The sequence below is a fragment of the Varroa destructor genome, unplaced genomic scaffold (genome assembly GCF_002443255.2).
Source record: "Varroa destructor unplaced genomic scaffold, Vdes_3.0 BEIS01000003.1, whole genome shotgun sequence".
NCBI classification, from domain to species: Eukaryota; Metazoa; Arthropoda; class Arachnida; order Mesostigmata; family Varroidae; genus Varroa; species Varroa destructor.
In genome coordinates, this window is record NW_019211456.1 from 58,121,710 (window position 1) to 58,134,274 (window position 12,565).

Here is a 12,565-nt window from a genome sequence, read left to right on the forward strand (position 1 = left end):
ATTTTCCTTTTATCCTACGCTCGCTGCAGCTGTCTGCCACCCACTAATGCTATGGTGCAGGAAGTAACCATCAGGGGCGTCAGCCAACGCATCTTGTTCATCCTCGCTTTTTTCGTCAGTAGATTCGGCTGTTCCTATTTTCCTTTCTGTAGGCATTCCCTGATAGTTCCCTACATCAGTACGCCCTTTGCCCAGCTAACAGCGGCAGTAACAGCCCTAATTTCCTTCTTTCCTCCTGGTCTCTCTGTTCGATACTTTCATCACGTTCCGCGTGTTTGCACGACTCGAATGAGAGCGACCCCTAGCTCCTGTTGTTTTTCTGCGTCTGCTGCGAGTGGCAGACTCCGTCAGCCAGCCAACCAGCTGGTCTCATCTTTACCATTGCTAGCACCAAGAGGAAAAGAAAGTGCGTCACTACAACACTTCCCGTCGCAGCTTACACAATTGCTGTGCTAACCGGTACTATCTGTCAACCAACTTGGCTTCCAACTTTAATGGATACAGGAAGAACTCAGCCTCTGTTTCTGCAATGCTTCGGTTCAGTAGAATTCCGTAGACATGATTGAGTCGTCACAATCAGTACGAGCAAAAGCTGTGGCAAGAGGTCGTCTGACTTCTTCGTTGTCGAATCGTGTAGTGGAAAAACTGAATGGGGACTCAGCAGTGGCAGCAGTAATAATAACACAGGTAGGAAAAACGACCTTATATAGGATGCACAAAAAGAAGAAAGATCTAAGGTGTTTGTCGACCAGCAACAGCCATTTCCTCGTAGCCTCAGCTTTCCTACCAACAAATTTAAGAAACAATTTGCCGAAATAGTCGCTACGCCGATAGTGGTATTCTTCATTAGAACTGACGACTATCGAGAAAAGCCGAGAAAAGCTGCTGCTGGTTTCCTATATACTAGTAGGTAATAATGCTCAGAATACAAATAAGCCTTTGTAATAAACCAAAATATAAGAGGTGGCAGAAAATTGAAGACAATGTCAACTGAATAGACTATTATACATTACTCCCTTGTCTATAAGGTAAGCCCGTAAAGATCCACATAATCCAGGTCAGCAACTTTTTCATAGAGTTCAAGCGATACTTTAAACAGCTTTTTCTTAATGCTAAATATTTGTTTCTACCGTGTTTTTTTTATTGCAGAAACGTTTAAAAAGTGTTATATAGGAAACTCTTGTTAGCTCACGAACGAACCTGAGACAATTTTCACTACGAAACTTTTGTGTGTTTAAAAGGGTACGCCACTGTAACCTATATCGGTAACGATTTTGAGAGTCGCGATTGCAGGTGCTTGTTATAACAGCATTGGGGCTAAAGGATACTATGCTTTTGGAATTTCAGCATCGCACCCGTTTGTATCAAAATGAAGGTATATGTGTTAGTGAGTGGGAGGCAAAAGCTCATGTACCTGAGCGTTTCATGGTTAGAAAAGAAAGCGTCTTAGCATTACAAAGCCGTTTTTAGAATGTCGGCTATGACCGAAACGAGCAGAGAGAGGAAAAAAAAGATATCGCATTATAAAAAATGTTTCATTTAATGAATTCTATCATACGCTATCACGGGCTAACCGCGAAGTTTCGTATAACTTGAGTTGTACTGAGAAATCTTTCAGTCATTACGGCAACGTATGAAATGAGCAGGTGACTTGAAGTAAGACCATTGCGTTTAGGTGCAAACAACATTTTTCCCAAATCAATCAGCGCCTTTATCAACATGCCACTAAATCACATTACCGGTCATAACATACACTGTAAATATGGCTGTCGTCAAAAAACCAAATAACAACGATCCCGGCACCAAAATATATTATTTCCACGATTGAAGTTCTTTTTTAGTGACATAAAGTTGGAAATTCAAGAAGATAAGGATCTCCTACCTGGACATAATAGAACGAACGCTTACCTATACAAAACCTGAGCATACTGTAAGTTAGTGTGAACACAAAAACAAATAGAGTTGTGTATTTATTTCTACCTGTCACTTTTTTGTATTTTTTTTTCGATAGCTCTATAGATGATTTATTTCGTATGGGCATGTCCTCGGAATAACCTATTTTTCGTTAAAGCATCAAGGTGTTGCACCCATTGTAAGTTTAACCGGAGTGGATTTTGCTGACTTAGTTGGGATTTCTCCAACAGACCTATGAAATAGCATGACAACTATACAAGCAGCTATTAGCATTTACGATAATTCTTTCTTTTCTATAGCTCCTTATATTTTGGTTATAAATATATAGTGGTAGCTTTTGCCAACGCTCAGACTCAAACCGGCAAGGCAGCGTACCTGTTGCCATGGCACCGCACCCAAATAGACGATGTTACTCACTATTGCGTGCTATTCTAGAAAATTAAACATACTGCCATAGCGACAGAGGTGTATAGGTCAGATTGCAGGTTGCAACCTCAGCATCCCGTCACGTGACATCATCCACTTACTAGTGCAAAGGTATCGTTGATAGTGTCCGCGGAAGTTTGAGATGTTATGACGTCGTTAGAACTAGGTTGAAAGGCGTATTGAGGAACCATTCTTAGGGTACGTGTGGAAAAAACATGATCGTAAAGGTACCATGTTTATTTAACTGATTGCCTCCCTAAGGGCTTGTGTCGAGGCAGAAAGCTAGGCAAAGTGTGTATAGACAGATATCGTCCTCTCCCTGAAGAATTGAGCGAGATCTCTTTGACGGGGTGTTTCGAAAACAGAAGAGCTTCTGCTGAAGGCACCCAGCAAGAGAACGTGGAAAAATCTGCTGCTTAATGTTGAAAAATAACCTAATTAATAATATAACTAATAATGAATACAATAAAATAATTAAGAATAATTAATTATTTAATAATTTAACCTTAATGTTTGAAGTACTTATAGGATATATACAGTAGATTTAACACTAAAAACGCATGTTCCCTATTATTGGTAAAATTATTATTATGAGTACGAAAGGCTTTTTGGCAAATGTTTTCTTGAACGCTATTGGAAAGCAAATTATTGTAAATCCAGGCGATAGGGTCGAAGGTTCACGTGACCCCAAAACGTAACCAAAATAACCATGCAAGTAAGCGTTCAAAATGAAACCATGGACGAGGCACCAGAACCTTCAAAACGATAGAACAAGGATGGCACGCCAAAATAAAGCTAAGAGTTTTCCAACTCCTTTTTGTGTTGCAGCGAGTCCACCTAATAAAGGAAGCGTACTAAGAAAAACTTTTCACCTAAATAAATCTGTTTTTCGATTACCCAAAGGGTTTAGCCTAGTAGATCCTAATGGCGAGCGTGAAAAACACTAGATTTTTATTTTATGGATATGAAGTGTTCCAAAATCGGCAGCAAAGTGTAAATAACAATAGAAACACCATAACAAATCTTTTGTTAGTTGTTCTTTCGAATGAGATGTATATATTTATCAGGATGACAGCGTTTAATATGGTAGCTAAATAATTATCTCCAACACCTGTATAGACTCTTTTTTGATAACTGTTTGGTCCCATTTAAACTTACGGCAGTTGACTTATCCTTATCCTGGACTGCCTTAACTTCCGGCCCTGGAATCTGTCTAAACTCTACTTCAGGGACCGTGCTGCGTAATATTTACGCAATTAACATGCGAGGCTGTCGAAGATAGGACGAAACAGTTCTCCTCTCTGCGTGGGGCCTCTGATAAAGATCGGATGCCTCAGATAACAGTCACTCGTTTATTATAAGGATTCTTACTATTCTTGTAAAAATCTCCTGCGCCGGTGTGTAGATCTGAATAGACGAATTATCGAATAGGCTTACAATAAGAGCCTCAACGGTCACCGTGTTGCTATTGCTCAAAATAAATTAACTATTATTGCTATTATTTATCAAAAAATCTTCAGAGACTCTCAAAGTAGTAAGTGAACATATGGACCTGTTACACAGGGCCCCGTAAAAGTGTACATGTGTTATTAATTAGTGTTTATAAATTAAGCAAGCCGCGAATTAAACAACCTTAGTAGGCACATGGGAGCAGTTCAGTTTGAACTGGCGGATTGACAACTAAGACGGCATCTATCTAGGACAAATTTCTGTGATTGTTACAACAAAGTTATTGCCTACCTTAACAAATTTGAAAAGCGGAAGGCACGATACATAGAATTCCGCAACAACAACTTTAGAAGCTGGTCCGAAATAGAACTCTGTCGATAGATTGCTTAAGTTATTTACATAACTTTCGGTTTTGTGGAAAGAAGAAATAGAAATAAGCATTCATTATACAGATTCCTTCGGCATCTAGACGTCTCTTTTTACCATACCGTTTTAATATAACTATTCTTTCGTAAACTATAATTATTTAGACTCGATAAAAAACAAAAGCTAGCTATCTTGAGTGCAGTCAGTGTACATATACAAGGTTTTCAAACCGTTCCAAATATTGTCTAAAGATAAATCGGACAGAATCCTGCGAATACTCCCTAAGAAGATATCAAAAAACTGACGTCACTAGCAGTTGCTACCCAATTTTCACTATTTCTGTTTATTCCTATTTAAGCAGCTTCCTATAACGCTTAAAAAATAAGCATCATATTCAACAATAACTGAAAACATACCATGTATGTGTGGACTCCATACTGAACGACATTCGAGTTTGTCTCTCACTAATTTCATTCGTTCAACAGTGTTCAGCCTTGACACTGCCCTCCAGATGAAGGCGTATTATTTTGAACGTGAAGGTTCTTTTCAGGCTTACTTTCAGATGGCTATAGAACAGTGATTCTATTAGTAGGATATCATTCTTTATGTTGTTGTTCCGGCTAGCCACGGGTATCCGTTCAATGCGATAGGGAACAATGACAAAATATGTGGCTTGTTTTTATCTATAGTATATTCGCATTCGGTAATAACTTGAGTTTTTGTTTCTTCAAAATTTTCATATATAATATTATTATTATTAGATATTAACGTTGGAGGGCAACTCGTACTCATACTTCGACAACTTTATACGTAACATACAGATGTTGCTGCAGCTAATCTTAAAATGTATCCAAACAAACAATATGATGATGGGCTTCATAAGCAAATTCAACTTTTTACGTACTTTATACTGATAATGTTCACGGCAATGTACAACTGACACTGCGGGGCATCAAGCTGTTTTCGCGTCCTGAAAAATCGGTTGGCAATCTGTTTTGCGAGAGCTCATCATGCTTCATTTGGTACTTATTTACCACTCCAAAACCCGCCTGGATAGTCTCCTTTTTGCTTGTGTGTTTTTCTTTTGCGCCAATTGAAATCCTGTTTCTATGAGCTTCTCTAGCAAAGTCATCCTCTCCGCTTTTCTTTCTCAAACGAACTTTTTCCAGAAAAGACATTTTCCGCACCTAATAATTAATCCGGGCATCATTGAGGACTAGTATCGACTAAAACTAAAAGCTTTCCAGCCTTCTCGAGCGAGCTCTGGCCATCAGCACTAAAAGCTAGTTTGACTTGGCAGAGAAACGTGTACTGATTTTTATCCCATGATTCTAGCAAAGAACCCATACTATGTACCTCCGCGCTTGCATTCACAGTCATTGGCTAATTGAATAACGTCACCGAGAAATTTCACACGTTGTCGAATTTTATTGAAGCCAGCTCCGCACGAACCAAATATCTACATACGTTTTTCTTTATGTACAGCCTGTTTCCCTTTGCTTTCTAATTATAGTATATGTGATAACATTATCGCTAGCGAAACGTTTCAAGCTCCCAGGCAGCGTAAGGCCCTAAGGTGTGCGGGGCAATGGTTGGGTACCATAACCTGTATGAACATGCCAGCCATTATGTACAACTGAACTAATTGATTTTGTCTTGTTTCGTTCGTGGGGCAACTTAGATAACGCGCACTATAGTAATAATAATAATTATTATTTGTGTCTATTCGAGGACAACGACGGTGCCTGAAGTGAATTTCAATGATTCTTGTGACAATACTTGAGCTCATACCAAGATTAGGAAAAGACCTCCCAGAAGACCAGCATACTCTTATAACCGGACCCACATCACACAGGAATTCGATCACAGGGAGCAACTGCTAAATAACGCAATAACCGACACGCGCCTAACCAGTAATCCAGGAGACGATGGAAGAATTATTACGAAAAATAGGAAGGAAAGCGGTAGAAAAAGATCGGTTTGGGCGCGTCATCGTATCCCATGCAACATCGTATCATTTTAGATGTTGTCAACTGGCCGTATGTAGTAGAGAGTGGAAAACAAGGAAGGGGTCCATTTTTCAGACGAATCGCGTTTCGTGATTTTCGGTGGTAACGCTCAATACGTCACATGTGTTCCAAACGAAGATTTTACAAACCCTGTGCAATCAAACAGGCTAAACGTAAGTCGTCGTGCCCGTTCATACCACAGGAGCCTTATATTTTGGAATTATAGAGAAACTACAATATAGTGAGCTAATTTCAACGACAAATGCTGTTTCTGGTTCGAGAATGGCTTCTCGGTGGAAACTATGTGGTCACGCATAACGAGCCAGTACGCCGCCATATGGCAAATAGGTGTCGTTGAGGATCGCTAATAGTGCTTAACCCTGCTACGGCCTGAACATGCCCCTAGCTTGAATTCGGTCGAAGATGTGTAACCTGATGTCAAAATTGACTGAAAATGACGAATATTTCACAACTTAAAAATACAGTGAAAATGCGGATTGAAAACACATGCGTGATGGAAATAGTGGGAAAAATGCATTCAAAGCATACCAAATCGACAGTCGTCAGCAAAAATACTAGTCTTAATAAATGCCTTCCGCCCCAGAGTGACATATCGGTATTTCTCCAGCGATAGTATCGTCATATATGCTATTGTCAGAAAGCAGACATATACTGTATTTGATTGGCCAATAACTATCAAAATTAAAAAGAAACGAAAAAAAAAAAATTGAAAACAAACCTATGTATAACCAAATACAAGATCTGATGTTGCTCGTAATTAAATCACCAAATGCTGTACCATACGGCGGGGAAAGCGAACGCGGCTGATCTTAGTCATGTAGATTTCGTATAGCTAGTCGTCGCCATACAATGGAGATAAAAGCATTTGAAAAACGATCAGGAACAGGCAAGGAAAGCAATAAATAGCAGAAGATTTTCTTCACCCATTATACACATACGATCCATTGGGTGGACAATGGCCCCTAGGGATGTGCATAAGATATACAAACTATTTTCGTAGGCGTATTGTCGTATGGAGATGTGGTAATACAACAACTGAGTGTATTGTCTCATTTGAGGCTGCAGTTTAATCGTAACATATTTAGGCAGTCAGTGCCAAACCTTGTTGGAGAAATTGTCCAAACAGAGTATTTAAGAGTTATGCTTAAGATGATACGGTCTGATAAAGGAATTATCTTTGTCAGTGGGACACCATAATTTTACCGGTAGAAAACGTTTGATATGTCTTCAGAAAATATGTGATTGAGGTAGAATCGTCAATAAAATCGCATTCTTTTGTTTTATTGGAAAAAAAAAAAACACGAATGAAACAGAGATTTTAGTATAAAATATGTTTATTATTATCGTATCGATGTATAGTGAATTAACTCAGAATTTAACGAGAGCAATTGATGAAAAGAGGCCTTTAGTCTAGATGCATGCTCCGTCATCTCAGTCGAAGCGAGAAATGTCACCGCATATATAGGCTGTGTTTAAGAGGCCACTTTCGCACATGTTTCAACGTTTCGCTACAAAATGATACCTTCGAGCCTGATAAGCATGCTGAAATAAGTCTTTCATTTTGTACTGTGTGTGGGTCATACGCTTCTGTCTTTATGGGACTTTCCGTCTTACATGTATGTATATAGTTCAGTGCATTATGGGCCAAAACAATCGTTCCAAATTAAATGAAGGATCCTTAAATTATTACGCGCGGGGCGCACTTCTCTTTTTGCATATCTATTATACAATTTAGTTGCATCTTAATATAAGAGACGTTTACCTATTCCAGTGTTAGTTATAGTTCAATGGCACTGATTTTATGCAGAGTCTAAATGACAAATTACTCCAACAGTCCGTTTTAAATGTCAACGATGAAGATATGGTTTGTAGCTAAAGTTCTTCGGCCCCAAGTCCCTGCGATGATCATACTATAGGAAATTTCTATTATAAATCATATACCAGTGGGCATCCGTTTTTTGGTAGCGTTCCTTGGCAAAATAAGAATTTGTTTCAAGTCCATTGACTTCCAGTATCGCATGGTTTCACACTATCCGATTTGCATTTTATACGACCCGGAAAGATAAACAAGTACAGCACTTTATAATTTACATATTAAATCTAATTAAGAAGCAATCTTTATGCATACGTCCACATTTTAAGTAGGGAAGCACATTGTATATAAGTAAGGCTATGTATTACGTTGAACTTCTAAATGAAGAAATCTAGCACCAAGTGCATCAAGCGTACGTCGATAAATTACGGGCGCACGTCCTCGTATGGTTTAGCATCTGCGTGTGATCGTTTATGTATAAATGTACGATCTATAATTGTTACAATAGATGCTTGAGGAACCGCCGAGAAGTCCATTCGAAGGAAAAAGGTGGAACGGCGAAGGTGGCATTGACTATTTATAAGAGAAGAGGGGGCATTTAAAAACGGACATCTGCTATGTGTCTCCTTTCTGTGATGTCTCCTTCTTTCTATATAACTTGACCATTCATAGAAACCGCTTAATTGGAAGCTTACCGACCTGCTCAGAAGGATCACAGAACAAAGGCTTTTCAACTGGATTCAGTTTTTACGCTCTAATTTCTATCGACAATCCTACCATTCCCTTGAAACGACGCGCTTGTCTACAGCAGTCCCTGCTTTACCAATCTCTCAATGGCTCACCCACATGCTAACAGAAGAAACGTTGTATTCATTTGACATCGAGGGCTTGATTACGAGCAGGTTCTCATTCCCAAAATTGGACAGATCTATATGACACACAGATATTTAGATATGGTGAAAGCCTAAAATCCGTTCGGATGTAATAACAAGGTATTCTCCGTAATGAAACGGCTAGTTATATCATTGTCCGCGTCCTTACATGAAGAAGGTTCAAAATGTATGTATACTTGCACACGTAGCTGAAAAATGCAAAAAAGTACGAAATTGATCAAGTCAACCGAGTCAGATCATTATCCGTCGAAGCCGACATCTGAAGTTTCAAAGCAGTTTCATAACATGAATGCATTATGTTTACAGCTTAGCAGCTTACATGCGAATTCTATCCATAAGTATGACACAGAAGCGGCTAGAAGGAAACAGACAATCCGTAATAGACGTATGTCTTCTCGCCGACGACGGCGCCGCTTCCGCTACATTCTAGTGTATCGAGATTTCGTTCTAAAACGGAATAGCCGGAAGCGATCCCCAGGCGCGGTACTGGGATACAAATTCTTCTTCTCTGCTCCCGGAGCCGTTCGAATTTACTGACTACAATGCACCAAGCGAAAATGGAACACCTAGGAAAACGAGTCCGTCTCTCGGCGGTCGAATAACCGTCTAACGGTCGCTGAATAAAATGAGCGTCAACAAAAGCGAGAGCAGCAGATGCAAAAGGGTTCGAAATTCAGGCAAAGGAAAAGTCTGATAAGAAGGGCCGACAATGAGGGCTTCTTCTTGCTCACTCACTCACTCACTCACTCACTCACTCACTTGCTCAACGCTTTTTTGGTCCAAACATGAAAGCGAAAAGGAGGCCAGAAACGCGCACGCCGTCAGCAAAGGAAGATGGCGCATGAGTATCTTTTTTCCAACAACTAACGAACAACGAACGTCATTAGTAACAGCCCAGCAACGGATAGCGTATCATTTGAGGAGAGAAGACCTCGGCAAGTAAACACTTTGAACGCAACGCAACGTAGCAATGAAGCTGTACAATAAAAGCAACAAATTAGATAGAAATATCATTAACGATAACCATAATCATAATAACACTTAATATGATTTTGCATTTTTATTGCACACATAAACATCGGTAACAATAGGTTGATGTGTTATTATTTTTAACTCGTCTTGGAGATCTTTTGTAGGAAAAAATAATCAAAAACTGGCACTGGCACACTGTTTTCAAACGCTCTCATCAATGATCTCGTCTGTGTTCATGGCAAGCTGAAGTTCGAAAATAGGAAGGTAAGGGTCTTTTCTCTAAGTTTGCGCTAACTATTACCTACCTGTATTAATTGTGTCAGGAAAAATGTGCAACGCTTAGCCAAACAAGGAAGAAGTCAACACATGACTAGGCAATTTCTCCGCTGAATGAGCGTAACAATACTGCGCAAGTGGCACCTTTGGACTCGAAATAAGCTCTGTATACAGAGCATGCTAAAAAAGCTTTGAGTAAAGCTCTAAGAAAAATTAAGTAAAGTCTGAGGGTTTTTAAAACGATATATGCTAGCCTCAGCACAGCATAGGTGAAAATTTACAACAGCCAAAAAACAGCTTGTACGCAGTTAATCGATGCCGCCGGAAACTATTTCTCTAATGGTCTCTTTTCGTAATTTCAACGACGGAGTCTTTATGATCGATGCAAAAATCAACAGAAGGAACGATTTGCTGGCTTGTTTGCGATTGTGCCTATTGTCGTTCTCGTGGTAGCTTAATGAATAACGTATTTACCTACTCATCTTAGGGACGAACCCGGGCATAGACAGATTTCGTCCTTTGCTGAGAGCCAGACGTTTGATAGCGGAGATACGAGATGTAAAACTCGAAAAATCGAGGATGTGTATATTGTGGTCCAGATTCTGACTATGATTCTCAGCGAAGGAGACATCATACCACCGTGAAAAGCCAGACCATCAACAGAAAAGTTTTTCGCAGACTTTTACGTAGTTGTGCGTTGATGAATGAAATGTCTGAGAAAAGGCCCTCCTTTTAGTGGAGGATTGCCTAGTTGAGAATCGAGACGTAAATTACATTTGAATTTGTTGGATCACTCTTCACTAAGTCCTGATATAACAGTGTTGATAAATTCAAGCTTTCGACGGAAATTACATCAATGGAAGATGACTGTCATAACTGACATTTTCATTACGAGCAAAAAACTTGGCTAAAATGTCTGTTTCCGTTTATTGCATATCTATACTCTTAGTAAATACTCAAAAGACAATGTTCGTTTTAGAACAAGGCAGAAATCCGAAAGGTTGGTCAGTATCTTGAATGGTGTTTATCTAGAGCTCGATATCCTGTTTAGATAAATTAGCCTTTGTTAATTAGTTAATATATATATATATAAGTTATATATATATATATATAAGTTTCCCTTTGCTTTTAGTTACTTTAAATAAACATCATTATTTGAGTGTATGTTTTTTTCACAGAACACCGAATTTTCGGCGAGTTGCTGTTTTAATGTTAGGTAAAATTACAGCGGCGCTCCGCTAATTCCGCTAATACTGTACATATTTTCTACCTTATAGTACGTAAAAATTCCTGATTCCCTATACTTTGTGCGTTATCAAATCAATAGCTTTATGGCTTCAAACTGTGTGGGTATATAGGAAAATGACTTTCTATTACCTGGTACCATTCGTACAATTATACCATCAGATACTACAGATAATAAGAATGTTTTCCTACTAACCTATGGAATAATATATGTTCTGAACAGAAGCTAGCTGAACTCATGAGAAATGTAATTAGTCTAATAGATTTGGCGTTAGATGCTTATCGCAACCATAGAATAGCGCCTCTTTGTTTAGCAATACATAGGAAGAGACGAAAATCTATGGGAAGGTTTAAAAAGGATCTCTCGCCATTTTCTGTTAACGAAGAAAAAGCACCGAGGATGTTATGGAATTGATTGTGTAACAAGGACAGCGTAGCTTCTTCTTCTTTTTTTTTTTTCTTTTTGTAGTTCTATAATATTATTTTATATATGCCTATAACGTAATATAAACCAACAGAACAATATGATTAACTACAGTCATTGTTGCCGCTATTGAATTTCAGACATATGCTTCCACAGGAACGAAGAAATGGTGTCGAAATGCCTCTATGATGAGTTACACGGTTAAGTCCGCTCTCTATGGCAATAGTTTGCCTATACCATGTGATATTTCAACGTGATATAGGAAATAAATGATTACCTTTTTTGATTCCTTCACAAGCTAACCTAGTAATAAAATGTACTGAATCATGTGCCCCTTAGTAATTAATACACGAATACATCATTTACATTTTGACCTTACCTGAAAAAGTTACTATTATATTATGTGCTAAGGTTCGACATAGGATATGAAATAAGTATCAAAACCCGGCATGATTAAAAATAGACTGCATAAACTAGCAGGAGGACAATGATAGGGCTAATCGAATGTCAAGATCCTCTAATGGTCAAGGCTCAAAGACGTTGACTTTGTTCGGGTAGACGCAGAGAGCAGCATTGACATTAACCCAAGGTTTATTCGCACGGAATTATGGTGTTTGCGTGACACACACACACACACACAGACCTCGATGTTTATGAAACAACTGGTTTCGGGGGGCAAATAGTGAAGTTAGTCATAACGTACAATAGTAACTATTCAATTAGTCGACTGGTTGACAATATGCCGAAGAGGCCTTAA

At 38.9% G+C, this 12,565-nt stretch overlaps 1 long non-coding RNA gene across 1 annotated transcript; it reads left to right on the forward strand.

The window, feature by feature from the left end:
• Positions 1-154: 154 nt before the first annotated feature.
• Positions 155-12,105, forward strand: LOC147757200 (uncharacterized). Its single transcript, XR_015324056.1, has 3 exons — positions 155-687; positions 5,887-10,127; positions 11,949-12,105. It is a non-coding gene; the product is annotated as an uncharacterized LOC147757200 (long non-coding RNA).
• The last annotated feature ends 460 nt before the right edge of the window (positions 12,106-12,565 follow it).